Source organism: Sabethes cyaneus, chromosome 3 (assembly GCF_943734655.1).
Source record: "Sabethes cyaneus chromosome 3, idSabCyanKW18_F2, whole genome shotgun sequence".
Taxonomy (NCBI): Eukaryota; Metazoa; Arthropoda; class Insecta; order Diptera; family Culicidae; genus Sabethes; species Sabethes cyaneus.
The window spans coordinates 65,184,049-65,197,253 of record NC_071355.1 but is presented as its reverse complement, the minus strand read 5'-3'; positions in this window follow the sequence as shown (position 1 = coordinate 65,197,253).

Below are 13,205 nucleotides of genomic sequence, written 5' to 3'. Positions count from 1 at the left end.
CAGTATAATTGCATGCTGCAATCCTCCCATGTTGACCTCACGAGGGTCTTGCAGGAAGATTGAATTATTATTAGAGACAAGACTACATGCTCGCTGCAGTTCAAGCACCGAGCAAAGTGGATTTAATCTTCGGTAAGAAGAACCAACAATGCATAAAGTCAAACAAGATTGGTTCGGTTGGAAATTTTTCCAAAAACCAATAATGAGCTAATAATAATACCTGTCCAATGGCTATCTGACGTGTAATAGCATGTAATCGAGTGCTCTGTATTTAGACTGGCCGCTTGGCCCTTACACTGCACTGCAGTCATCGTTTTGTTTTGATGGATGCTTAACATTCAACATTTCGAGCTGCTTCGGATAGGTCAAGTAATGTTTCATCTTTATAGCCACTTTGGCCGGTACGTGGGCTAGCACAGAACCTGAAGTCCATTGAAGATTCAAAGGTAAGGCCAGTGTGGCTTCCGTGCTGACGGACGGACCGACGTTAGCTTGTAACCAAATAGTGATCCACCGCACACCGGCAAAGGGATCATTGTTGTTGATTGAAGTAAATTCCTTCTGCTTGAACTATATCTTGATAGACGCCCGGGTGGTTTGATATTTACGAATTATTCAACATGCAGCATTTGAGCTGTCTAGTTCCTACTTCGCTACATGATTCACGCTGATGCAAACCATTTTGTGAACCTTAGAATGAACACACTTCGTCAAGGGCAGCAAATTGGCTATTTGTTACGGTTTTAAATTGATACTTTTAATTCTTAATTTACGCACCGGTGATATGATAATGACAGATCAACCGAAGTGCGATGATAGCTAGGTGGGAACTAGACCAGGGTGCTTATTATTTCGGAAGTAATGGACGTTGCTCTATCTTCCCTATTTTATTATTTAGCACAATAACAATCAGCTGTAAGCCTGGGAAACATTGATCTAAAAATAGTATGTGAATTGGCTATGTTCTTTTTTACGCTACCTAATGAATTGCCAATTGGGCTTTTAAATTCAATGAATTCTATTTTTATCTATTTTTATTTACAAATATTTTTCGAATTTCAAATTCAATGTGCATGAATAAATCTATATTTAATTACTTCCCTCATTAAATAAAAAAAATTAAATTAGAACTACAAATTACACATTTAAATTGAAGGTCTTCTAAAAGACTACAAATTTTAAGACTTTTTCAACTCAACACTTCAATAAATTATAGTTGTAACCCTTTACAAGGCAGTGACAACTATATTGCCACCAACGAAAAATATTGTTTTTGCTTTTCTAACAATATCGTTTTAGCATATTATGTACTCAATATGTTCTGATAGCCTTTGGCAATATTCTCAATGTTTTTAAATTGCTGAATTTGTAAAAATGGTAATTTACGAACCACTTTTATAAAAACAAATCTTGGTTTTTGAGTGTCGACAGTAAATTTGGTTAAAATTCGTAGAAAAACCATTACATTGGAAACTTTTTGGATGGTAATATTCAGTTTACGGTGTTTTGTGATAGATTATTATGCGGATTTATCCAAAAATTTAGAACTAATATTCGAGAACATGTTTTTTTGGCTTAACGGGCTGCGGCAACTATATTGCCAAAAACGTTTTGCACTAGACAGGCAGTGGCAAACATATTGCCACCAACATTTTGCGCTAGAGGGGCAGTGACAACTATATTGCCACCAATTTTTTCAAGTTTTTCAGCAATTTCCGCTATCCTATCCGCTCTTCCCCCTTCATTTCAAAAATTTTCATTACTTTCCCCTACCGTCCCTTCATCAATTGTAGAATCACCGTTTCAAAAAAAAAATATTAATACATATGCTTGACCGCATTTCAAGGTCAAGACTAAAAACACGAGGTTTGGTCTATTTCATAGGAACGGAGCCTTTCCCCGAAAGCTCGCGCTAGGAATCGCGGCTAACACGCTGACAGACGAACAGCATCACGCCCAGTACCTTGTAAGTCGCAAGGTCCTGCATAGTGTCGTCGTCCCGCCAGTGAAAACAAGGTAAAGCCAGCTATTGCCAGGAATCTAGTTTTCAGTACCTCGCGGCTAACGTTTAAGTCGAAGCTAGGTATAAGGCGATTAAAATGGCGTGGAAGACCGGTGATTGTGCTGAAGGTGCTGTAGTTAATTCGCCGATGCGGTACACGTAAAAATGGACCATTACGTAGGACGTGATTATGAGTGAATGCTCTGATCATATCGCGACGAATGTTCAAAAGGTCGAAATCGATGAGTCTGCAGCATTGTTCATAGCAAGGCAGCTGAAAGTGGTCGTTGTATTGCAATCTCCGAAGAGCGAAACGTATGAATCTGCGCTGCACAGACTCGATTCGATCAACTCCATTCTGGTAATAAGGACTACACACTGGAGCGCAGTACTCAAGATTGGACCGGACAAAAGCGCAGTAGAGAACTTCGAGGCAGTAGATGTCGTTGAAGTTCTTGGCGATCTGCATGATAAATCCCAAATTCCTGCAGGCCTTGTCAACAGTATTCCTAAGTCCTTGACACAGTTTTCGACTTTAGTATACAGTTTCAGATCGTCAGCAAAGGATAGTCGTGGGCGTTTAAGCATGAAGTTGACATCGTTGAAGTAGACGAGGAAGACCAAAGGTCCAAGATGGCTACCTTGTGGAATTCCAGAGTTAGCAGTGAAAGGTCTGGAGGTAAAACCGTCGATGCTAACTTCTAGGTGGCGGTCCGAGAGGTATGAATTCAACCAACGTAGCAACGAGCCTCCGATTCCGAGCTTGTCCGCTTTGGCGATGGCGATTCGAAGGTTCAAATTGTCCAATAGGGATGGGAAAACTATCATTAATTACTGATAGTTATCAGTAAGCAATAATATCACTAAGTATCAGTAAGGTTTCGCAGCTATTGATGCTTACTGATACAGTTACGTCGTCCCGTTAGAAAAATCATTTGGATTAAAGTTAATGGTCGATAGTTGCGTACGATAGACGAGAGTGACACAGTATGTCGTCGTTGTAGTCAGCAGCTTCGAGTTGGGGTGGCTTGTGCTGTTTCAAGCAGTCGTCTCTATTCAACTCGATCTAGGGTCATTCGTCACAAATTTAACAGTCGTCTCAAAAGTCATAAATCACTTTTGACTTGGTCATGCCATCTTGCATGTTGAGTCTTCGTGTTTCCGGTGCCGGTGAGGTTGCTGAAAAGAACTGTTGTCGTTGCTCTGCCGTCCGGCATCCTTACGACGTGCCCGGCCCACCGTAGCCTACCGACCTTCGTCAGATGTAGATGAGAGTCTCTGGGATTCTCAAGCAGTAAAAGTATGTCGTGATTCATATACTTCTACCCTTGATGCAAATCATGCCTCTCGCTTCGATACCCGCTGGTCGGAACACCGCCTCAAGAGTAATGTTGAACAGTATACTGGATAAGCTGTCACCTTGTCCCAACCCGCGCCACGTCTCGAAGGGACTCGAGTGTGTCCCCGAGACGTGCGAAACACATTACTCGTTCTAATGTAGCTCTGATTAGTCGCGACAGTTTATCCGGAAAACCGGTTTCGTGCATTATGTGCCATAGCTGGTCTCGATGGACTGTATCGTATGTTGCTTTGAAATCAATAAAGATGTGATGCAAGGACACGATGTACCCTCAACATTTCTGCAAAATCTGTCGGATGATAAAAATCTGGTCGGTAGTTGCGCGAGGCCCCAGGAAGTCCACCTGATAAATTACAATGTAAAGTTACAAAAAATAATACCGGTATAACAATGTCCTGTTTTTTTTGCTACAATGCCGTGATGGGTAAAATTACTGATATTTACTGATAGTTATCAGTAACGTACTGAAACTACTGATAGTTATCAGTAACGATTTTTAATGATAGTTCCCATCCCTATTGTCCAAAGCAACGGAAAGGTCCGTGTAAATAACGTCCGTCTGCAACTGGCCGTCAAAACGTTTTATCACGTCGGACGTAAGAGTTAAAAGATTGGTTGTCGTGGACCGCTTGGGCATAAAGCCGTGTTGATCGTCTACGACGTATTGCTTGAAGAATGCGAATACAGGTGCATACACGACAAGCTCGAAGAGTTTTGATATTAATATAAATAAATAAAGGTAAATAAATATTGCGTTTAGTGCAGAGATGCCGCGATAGTTATTCACATTACTCCTATTCCCCTTTTTATGAACAGGAAACATGTAAGTCGATTTTTATATTGTTGGGAAAACATCTGTACTGATTGATAAACTGAACAGGTGGCTCATCGGAGCAGCCAAAGCGTTGATACACTGTTTAAGCAGAAGAGACGGAATACCATCCGGTCCAGAAGAACGAGAGGATTTTAGCTTCATGGCGGCTGATATAACCATTGCGTCATCGATGGAAAGGTGAGTTAAACAATTGCTAAGTACGGGGACGCACTGGACGGCTGCGGAAATTTCTTCTCTTGTCAACCTGTCGTCAGTAAATACACTGGAGAATTTGCGCGCGAATAGTTGGGAAATCTGTTGTATGTTGCTGGCAGTTTCACTACCCAGTAACATTACCGAAGGAAGCCCGTTGTTCTTCCGCTGTTCGTTGACGTGCTTCCAAAAGGATTTTGGATTCCTTTTCAGTCTGTGTTCGATGTTGCTCAGGTAGTTCCGGAAGCAGGAGCGACTCAATTGTTTGTACGCCTGATGATCGACAGGTAGTGGTTACGGAGTGGCAACGTTCTATATTTGGAGAATTTCTTAAGAGCGGTCTTCCTCTCGGATTTCAGACGTCGTAGCGTAGCATTTATCCAGGGTATGGTTCTTTTTGGGACATGTCGAACGATAGTGTAGTTCAGGATATTAGAGAATGTCATTGCGGCAGAATTAACATCTTCCTTGTCCAAAACTGCATCCCAATTGATACTAGTCACGGTTCTTTGGACTTCCCTGAAGTCTGCACGGGCGAAATCATAGTAGACGATCAGTGGGGATAGTCACGTCATGACGTATTTGTTGACGGATAGTAGCCAGCAAGGGTGGATGATGTAGAACGTCCTTAACAAACGGGGAAGGAGCATTCGTAATGCCTTCGTGACATGTAAAGACTATTGAAATGACGTAAAAAGAAAAGCAAAGCCATTATCGATTGGCTTTTTGCTAGCTACATAACGCTGCAAACAGGCGACATATGTAGTCGTGGACTGGCTAATGTAAATCTATTTTCGTGCCTTGACGGTTTGCAAACGCGGAATGAGAGAGCAGACAAGAGCGAATATGTTCAGATGACAAAGAATAGAATTAAATGGCATCAGCACGGCAAGTTTACTTTTGGATAATTGTCAGCGCGGACAAACGTATGCTAAATATAAGGTACCCCGGAACAAGTGGTACCTAAAAATTGCATAGTTAGGGTTTATTCGACTGTATAATCTACACCGGTGATTATTTTAAATTTCTTGAAGTACAGAAACTCTCCAGCGGTATTACTTTGAAGGTTTAATTACAAAATTGGGCTATCGATTTACATGAAATGAATCTACAGAGAATTTTCAAAATTATGGCGATAGGTCCCACTTACCTCATTTACTTACCATGTTTTTACTAATGGTTCATTCAACAATACCGTAACAAAATTAGATTACTTTTAGAGCATAATTAGCTAACATGAAACACAATTCTTGAGCAATTACGCAATAATGCAATGTAGTTGAATATGTAGCTGTATCCAATTCTTGCGAGACGTAATTTATTCGAAGATTCGAAAATATGGTTGGTGTATGGTTGGATAATGCGTAAAACAAACCCCATAGCAGTGATGTTAAAAACTCAAAATCTCAAAACTCATCAAAAATCAAAATCAGCTGTGAATCATGTCAGCTTGATCCTATGCATAAAAAAATCACGCGTGAGTGTTTCTGTTTTCATAGCAAGAAGCACAAAACTCACACATATTTCTTCCCGCTTGATCAAATTCTGCTTTGCTTCAACTGCTGCCTGGAGCTATGCACATATACATACAAATTCCTTGTTTGAACAGCATAGGTACCGTGGACCCCCGTTCGTTTGACCATTTTTAATCTGAACACTTTTTAATTTGAACCCCGTTAGTTTGCACGACGTGCAAATTAAAAATGGTTCAAACGTCATTCTCAACATGACATCATTTGTTTATGCAGACAATGCACATAAGCGATTTGTTTGTACTGACCTAGCGTGTTTAATCGGTTTAACATTTCGTTTTCCTAACGTTTAAGATAGAAATCCGATCGGAAAATGCAATATTCGCACTTGCAACTGCCAACTAAAACAAACCACCAAAACAATAACAAAGAGTAGGGCGGCCAGTTCACACAGGTTTCAGCATATTTCGGGTTACCAGTTGTTCAAATTAAAAAGTAACCCCGTTAGTTTGCATGAGGAATCGTTCAAACGAACGAGGGTCCACTGTATTCTCTCGTGCGATACGTAGCTGTGAGTGAGCATGAGGGAATGAATCTCTAAATAAATCGCAAACTTAAACTAAAACGCACATTTAAATTACATGTTTATCTAATTCTTATTAGGATTGTTACTAGTTGTTACTAGTGCCGATTCCCGCGAAGGAAAAACGTAAATTCCGCCAATATGTTTGCCATCTTAATTCATGAATGTGTGCTGCATTTCTCGTTGCTGATGTTTTTTCTGACGGTAGATTCTCTTTTGATCTATAGTTGGTTGCATGAAATGCCAGCTGTGGAAGAATTAAACAAAATGCTCACAGCTGAATTTGGTTCACATCGCATAGCAACAAAAACATCGCGTATAATAGCGAGTGAAATTCATATGTGAGTTTCTCGCTTGTGACAAAGGTTGAAATTTCATGTGCTTGAAATCTCATTGAGTTTTTTGCTGCTATGAACTTTTCAACACTGCCCCATAGTGGTCCCTAGCCTCTTATCTAGCTCCCCGATCCTACTCCGATGCTGCATGCAGCCGGAATACGAGCAACCTTAGCGGAGATAGGTAACCAACCCCGGTGGAAACTAAAGTCGTATACTAACAGGGAAGTAGGCACAGTGTTGTTTCGACACTGTAAGATAGCAGCCCCATCCCGAGACTCGGTAGCGTAAGCCCTAGTTCGGCTTCCTATCTAAACCCAAAAAAACTAATAAGAGTCAAGAATTATCTTTTCGGAACGCTCGGCATGGACCAAGGCGACGAAATAAGGACATGAAATAAAGACTTGGTACCTGGAACTGCAGATCGCTAAATCTCGTTCGTGGCGACAGGGTGCTACTCGATCAGTTAGAACCCCGAAAGTTTGGCATCGTGGCACTGCAGAAGATCTGTGGCAAAGGCGAGAAGGTGTGGAGGATCCGTGGCGGCAAAGCCCAATTTTTCGAGAGTGGTGGAGCGACCAACGAGCTGGGAACGGGCTTCGTAATGTTGGGCAAAATGCAGGATCGCGTAATGGACTGGAAAACGATCAACGGTAGGATGTGCGTGTAGATGATAAAAGGTCGTTTCTTCAACTACACCATCATAAACGTGCATTGTCCACACGAAGGTAGATCCGACGACGAGAAGGAAGGGTTCTATGCGCAGCTGGAGACAACGTACGACAGCTGCTCACCACGGAACATCAAGATCGCCATCGGGGGTATGAACGTCCAGGTCGGCAAGGAAGCAATGTATAAACCGATGATCGGGCCCCATAGCCTGCACATCGACACGAAGTTTAACGGCCAGCGATGCATCAACTTTGCGGCTTCCCGAGGATTGGTGATCAAAAGCACCTTCTTTCCCCACAAAGATATCCAAAAGGCTACCTGGAGATCACCTGACCAACGTCACCAACGTACGCTCCCTACGGAATGTGGATATTGACTCGGACCACTACCTAGAAGCAGTACATGTGCGCTCAAAACTATCGACGGTTTGTACCTCGCGACAAAGTCGCCCTCCTCGGCTAAACATTCGGCAACTAGACAAACCGCAAACTGCCGAAAACTACGTCCGCGTGCTGGAGGAAGCTCTGCCTTTCTCTGTAGAGCTAGATGCTTCGACCCTCGAAAACGGATGGAGTAGGATACGCTCGGCCGTCAACGAGGCCGCAACCGCGGTGCTAGGTGTGGAAACCTCGAGTGCACGAAATGATTGGTTTGACGGGGAATGCCTAGAAGCGATAGAGAGGAAAAAAGAGCTTGGGAAAAGTATCTGAGGATATCCACGAGAGAGAATTTGGCCAAGTATCGACGAACGAGGAATGAGTTGACCACGATCCTGAGGAGGAAAAAGCGCCAGGAGGACAGAGATCATGAGGAGCTAGAACAACTATTCCGGGCTAATGACACCCGCAAGTTTTACGAGAAGGTGAACCAAACTCGCAAGACCCACACACTAAAACCTGACACGTGTAGGAACGAGGGAGAGGATCTAATCACAAACGACCGCGAGGTGGTCAACAGGTGGAAGCAGTTCTTCGGAGTACCTACAAACGACAACAGCGTACCAGCCCCCGATCTCGAGGAGATCCGGCGAGAAATCGGTGTGCTGAAGAATAATAGAGCCGCCGGAAAGGACCGACTCCCGGCAGAACTCTACAAAAATGGCCAAGAACCCTTAGCAACGGTACTTCACTGGCTGATTTCAAGGCTAAGGGAAGAAGAGAAACTACCGGAGGAGTGGATGGAAGGCATAGTCTGTCCCAGCTACAAAAAGGGCGACCGGCTAGACTGCTGTAACTACGCTGGTCAACGCTGCCTACAAGGTGCTCTCCCAGATTTTGTTGCGTCGTCTATCCCCAATAGCTAGACAATTCGTAAGAAGTATTAGGCGGGCTTTATGGAGGCCCGTGCTACTACGGATCAAATTTTTACTCTCCGACAAATCCTCCAGAAATGTCGAGAGTACAACGTGCCCACGCATCATATTTTCGTGAATTTCAGAGCAGCATACGATACCGTTGAACGCGAACAGCTATGGCAGATAATGCACGAGTACGGTTTTCCGGACAAACTGACGCGGCTGATCAAAGCTACTCTGGAACAAGTGATGTGCTACGTACGCGTTTCAGTAACACTCTCAAGTCCTGTGGAATCGCGCAGAGGGTTACGGCAAGGGGATGGACTGTCCTGTATGTTATTCAATATCGCTTTTAAAGGTGTGATCCGGCAAGCGGGCGTCGAAACAAGAGAAACGATCTTCAGCCAGAGTAGCCAACTCCTAGCCTTTGCAGACGACATCATTACTAGAAACCGTGAGTTGTCACTTGGTCATTTCTTTTTACTAAGCTGTTTTCGGCAGGACGTTACCCTGAGACTTAAGTGCATTTTGTGAATCGTTAAATACCTCCATTTCTTACTCTAAGAATAAAAGCGAACCGCGACAAACTGTGAGCTCCACTAGAATCTTCTGATGACCGGTATAAAACTGCCTTCTGACCAGTTTTCGAAAACAGACACTGATAAAACCTGCAAGTCGTAGGCGAAATGCGCATCTGTCGCGAATAAATATGCATAGTAGAATTTAATTGGAAGGTTTATTTTCAATTCTTAGTATGACTACTAAGATGCTCCAAAAACTTCAATGCTAGTGGTGCCTAGACAACACATGTCTTAATTCAACCACCGGTTCAGGATCAAATGCTGTATTGAGCTGCTCCTAATTTGGAGTAGGGGAACTGTGGGTAAGACGGACAGGTGGTTGATTCTACCAGTTAAGCATTAAAATTCGTAAATATTTGGATGGGCATCCAACCATCTTGGTATCTCATGATGTCTGAACGTTTTCATCATCATTTAGAACTTTCCAATTTTGATAAAGTACAGAAAAACTATAAATTGGAAATGATTCTGCGTCTGGATTTAACTTTTTTTCCATCGAAATTAAGCTTTTTGAGGGGTTTAATTCCAAAATGTTGCCCATAGCATGAATTATTTCAATTTATTACCTTTTCAAGTAACGTCTGCATTGAAATAATACGTAATTTCATTTGCGTATGAAAAATTGTGAACGCTTTAAAAAAATTTATAATGACGGGGTGAAATGGACAACTGCTAGTGTGGGTAAGATAGTCAGTGAACATATTATAACAAAATTGTTGATTTTACTTCTTAGTGATATCTCAAGCAAATGAATGAAAATTTAACCCGCAAACGTGAATTTCAAACAAATTAGTAGCGGCCAGGCATGAAACAGTTTTTGAAATGCTTGTTCATATTGCCGCTCTCAAACAATTTTCTATTGGCTGCCTCTAGCTGGAGGGGGTGGACTGCCCCCTTCATTTTTTACACGCTACACCACCATATTTTACGTATTCAATTTGTTAAGGGTCTAAAAGAATAATATGCTCTCAGTTGAGGCAATTTGGAATACCTGTTTATCTTAGAAGAAAACAATATATTGAACTAAAGTAAACTGTATTTAGGTTTCATAAATCATAAGTTTTCTGTATTATATTAGCTGTTCTTCTTAACCTGTTCGTCTTACCCACAGTTCCCCTACTACCGTTTACTTGGTAGAAAAATCGTCAAGAGCCACCCCTGGCATGGGAATAGACGCTCACCTCCTTCCCTGTCGGTATCCGACCTTAGTTTCCAACGGGGCTCGTTACCCTATCTCCGCGAAGGTTGTTCACATTTCGGCTGGCACCACAAGAATATAACGATAGAAGTTACTAGATAAGGGGCTTCGGACTACTATTTTATACAGCCGGATGCGCGTCACCGACGTTACGCATTATCCAGCCGGTCATCGACTAAGTCATATAATTTGAGACATTTTAGGAGTCAATAAACAGGGACATTTTTGGAAGGGATAGTTATTTTAAAGCGGACTAGACTGCCGCTACTCGCATATCGGTCCCATTTACATAGGAAACTCCATAGAAAATGGGACTGTTTTGCGAGTAGCGGCATTATAGGTAATTGAACAAAATTCAAATCGGATAATGACATCGCACATCGATTTTTTGTTTCTGTAAGCCCTTCCTAATTCAGAATGTTTCTGTTCGATTACAGTCCACCACTTTAGATTTCAGAATGCATTTTCCAAACGCCTTAATTGTTTTATCATGCATTCTATACGACTACTATAACATACGAATAGGCTTGCTGTTTCTATGAGACCTTTCTGTTCTAAACGCGTTCATATTACAAGGACTGAAGTATTCTGTTTAACATCATCCGCCACTTATTAAAATCACGACATAAGGTTATTGGGTATTAACAGTTATTTGAAGTTAGGAACTCGCCAGCAGCGGGACAGTGTCCGGTTAAAACTCTCGTAATTATTATGAGTTATATTATACTAATTTTAAAAACTGTACTACAAGATAAACTATTTAGCCTGTCCCTCTGTTTGAATTAAACGGAGTGCTATTTTTAGCTCTTCCTATATCAATAATTTTTCTTGTACGGCGTGTGAAGAGATTCCGAGGCGTGGCTCGGAACCAATAAATCTGTGAGCTGATCCTTGTCGTGTCAGGCTGTCATCAAGATGATGCCTTATCCTAAATGCATATCACGTATACATCTGTTTCAAATACGATGGTTCACTTTCCCAGAGAGATTTTTTCCTGATACCAGGTCCGAGCACTCTCCAGAACCTGTGTGAGACCTTATTTTAGCTCCAGTTATAAAGAAACAGACTAAAAATGTTGAGAAATAACTCGCGCATCATAATCTTAATCGCAATCTCCGGAAATTCTTTAAATATATAACATTCACCTCCGCTGTTTCCGTCGACATTTACGTTTTTTACCGTTCTTTCGTGGTTTGATCATATCAGTGTAGTATAAATAAACATGGATAAACCAACACTACTTTTTTGCTGGCTACATATAAGTAGGGTAGGAAAAATATCAAATTCATCATTCTAGAAAGCTATCACTTATCTTATTTCTAAGTCAGTCTTCATACCATGCCATGAATAGAGCAAGCCAAAATTCAATGTCAATAATAATAGAAGTTATTTGAAGACTCTAAAAATTAGTAGAGTTAGTAGTAGAGTTAAAAATTAGTGTGCATTAGTCGACACCAATACTGCCCATAAATGGAAGACAGTCACATATGCAAAAACTTGCAGCGGTGAAAAACGCATTTGAAACCGCTACATTTTTTCTTTAATATTGAGTAAATTTTGGAAACAAATCGTCCAAATCATCATAATCTTACTTGAATGTACACTATAGAATACTTTTACAAGCAATTTGTTCACAAGTGACCTACAATTTGTTCCAAAACTTATAAAAACTACCGAAGTTACTGATATGCGTTTATTTGTGCTTGAATAAGCAAGAATAAACGCATAACAGTCACACTCACAGCATGCCTTGATCCTTGCGTTGCCGGTGAACCGGTGACTGCCGGTGGAGTATTTTCACGACCACGTGCCGTTGTTGTTTTGATAATTCACGTGCACGTTTAATTCAACTGCTTCAAATATCTGTACAGAACAATTTGAAATTTTACGGGAGTAAGGATAACTCTGAAGATAAATTTCCAGTTCCTGGCATTTTCTGCTTTTATTTGTAATTTGTCATCGTGGGGTCGCATAAGGGGTTTTGTTCAACTCAGAAACTGGTCGCTTTCCTGTGTCAGGAACACTCCCAGAACGTGTCCGAGTGTGACCAATGTGTTCCTGGACATATTATATGACGACAAATGAACTATTTTGAGCTAGTTTTGCACTCTCGCTTACTTAGAGATGTCAAACGTTGTATTTTAGTTCTATTCAGAAACTGATCCCCGTAGGGGTATCCGGAGCATTTCCGGATATGTGGTTAGATATGGTCAATGACGTCTTGAACAATTTATATAACTACCAATGGTCTAGTTTTGCAAATTCGAGTACCTACTTAGAGGTATTTGTATTTGTATTTGAATATATAGGCTATGAGCCCGTTATCCTTTCTTAAGACTAATTTACGAACAATTATTGGACAAATTCTACATATAGGAACAAGTTAAATATTAAATAAAAATACAATCACAAAAGCAGTTGTCCTCTGTAGTATAACCTAAGCCTATGTTTAATGGTATTTGCGCTCATGTCAATGGTTATAATTTGCTGAAGCTCGTTAAAGGCGTTCATGAAACGGGAAGTGGGTTCATGCTGTGAGTAGTTCCTAGAACGAAACGGCGGATCGAAGATTCTACGTTGTCGAAGTGTCACTGGGCTATTGTTGAAAATTAATCTCATGGTCAATGGTTGGCTAGCTGTTCGTCCTGAGAGTATGTTCGTGAAGAACACGATATCTGCTG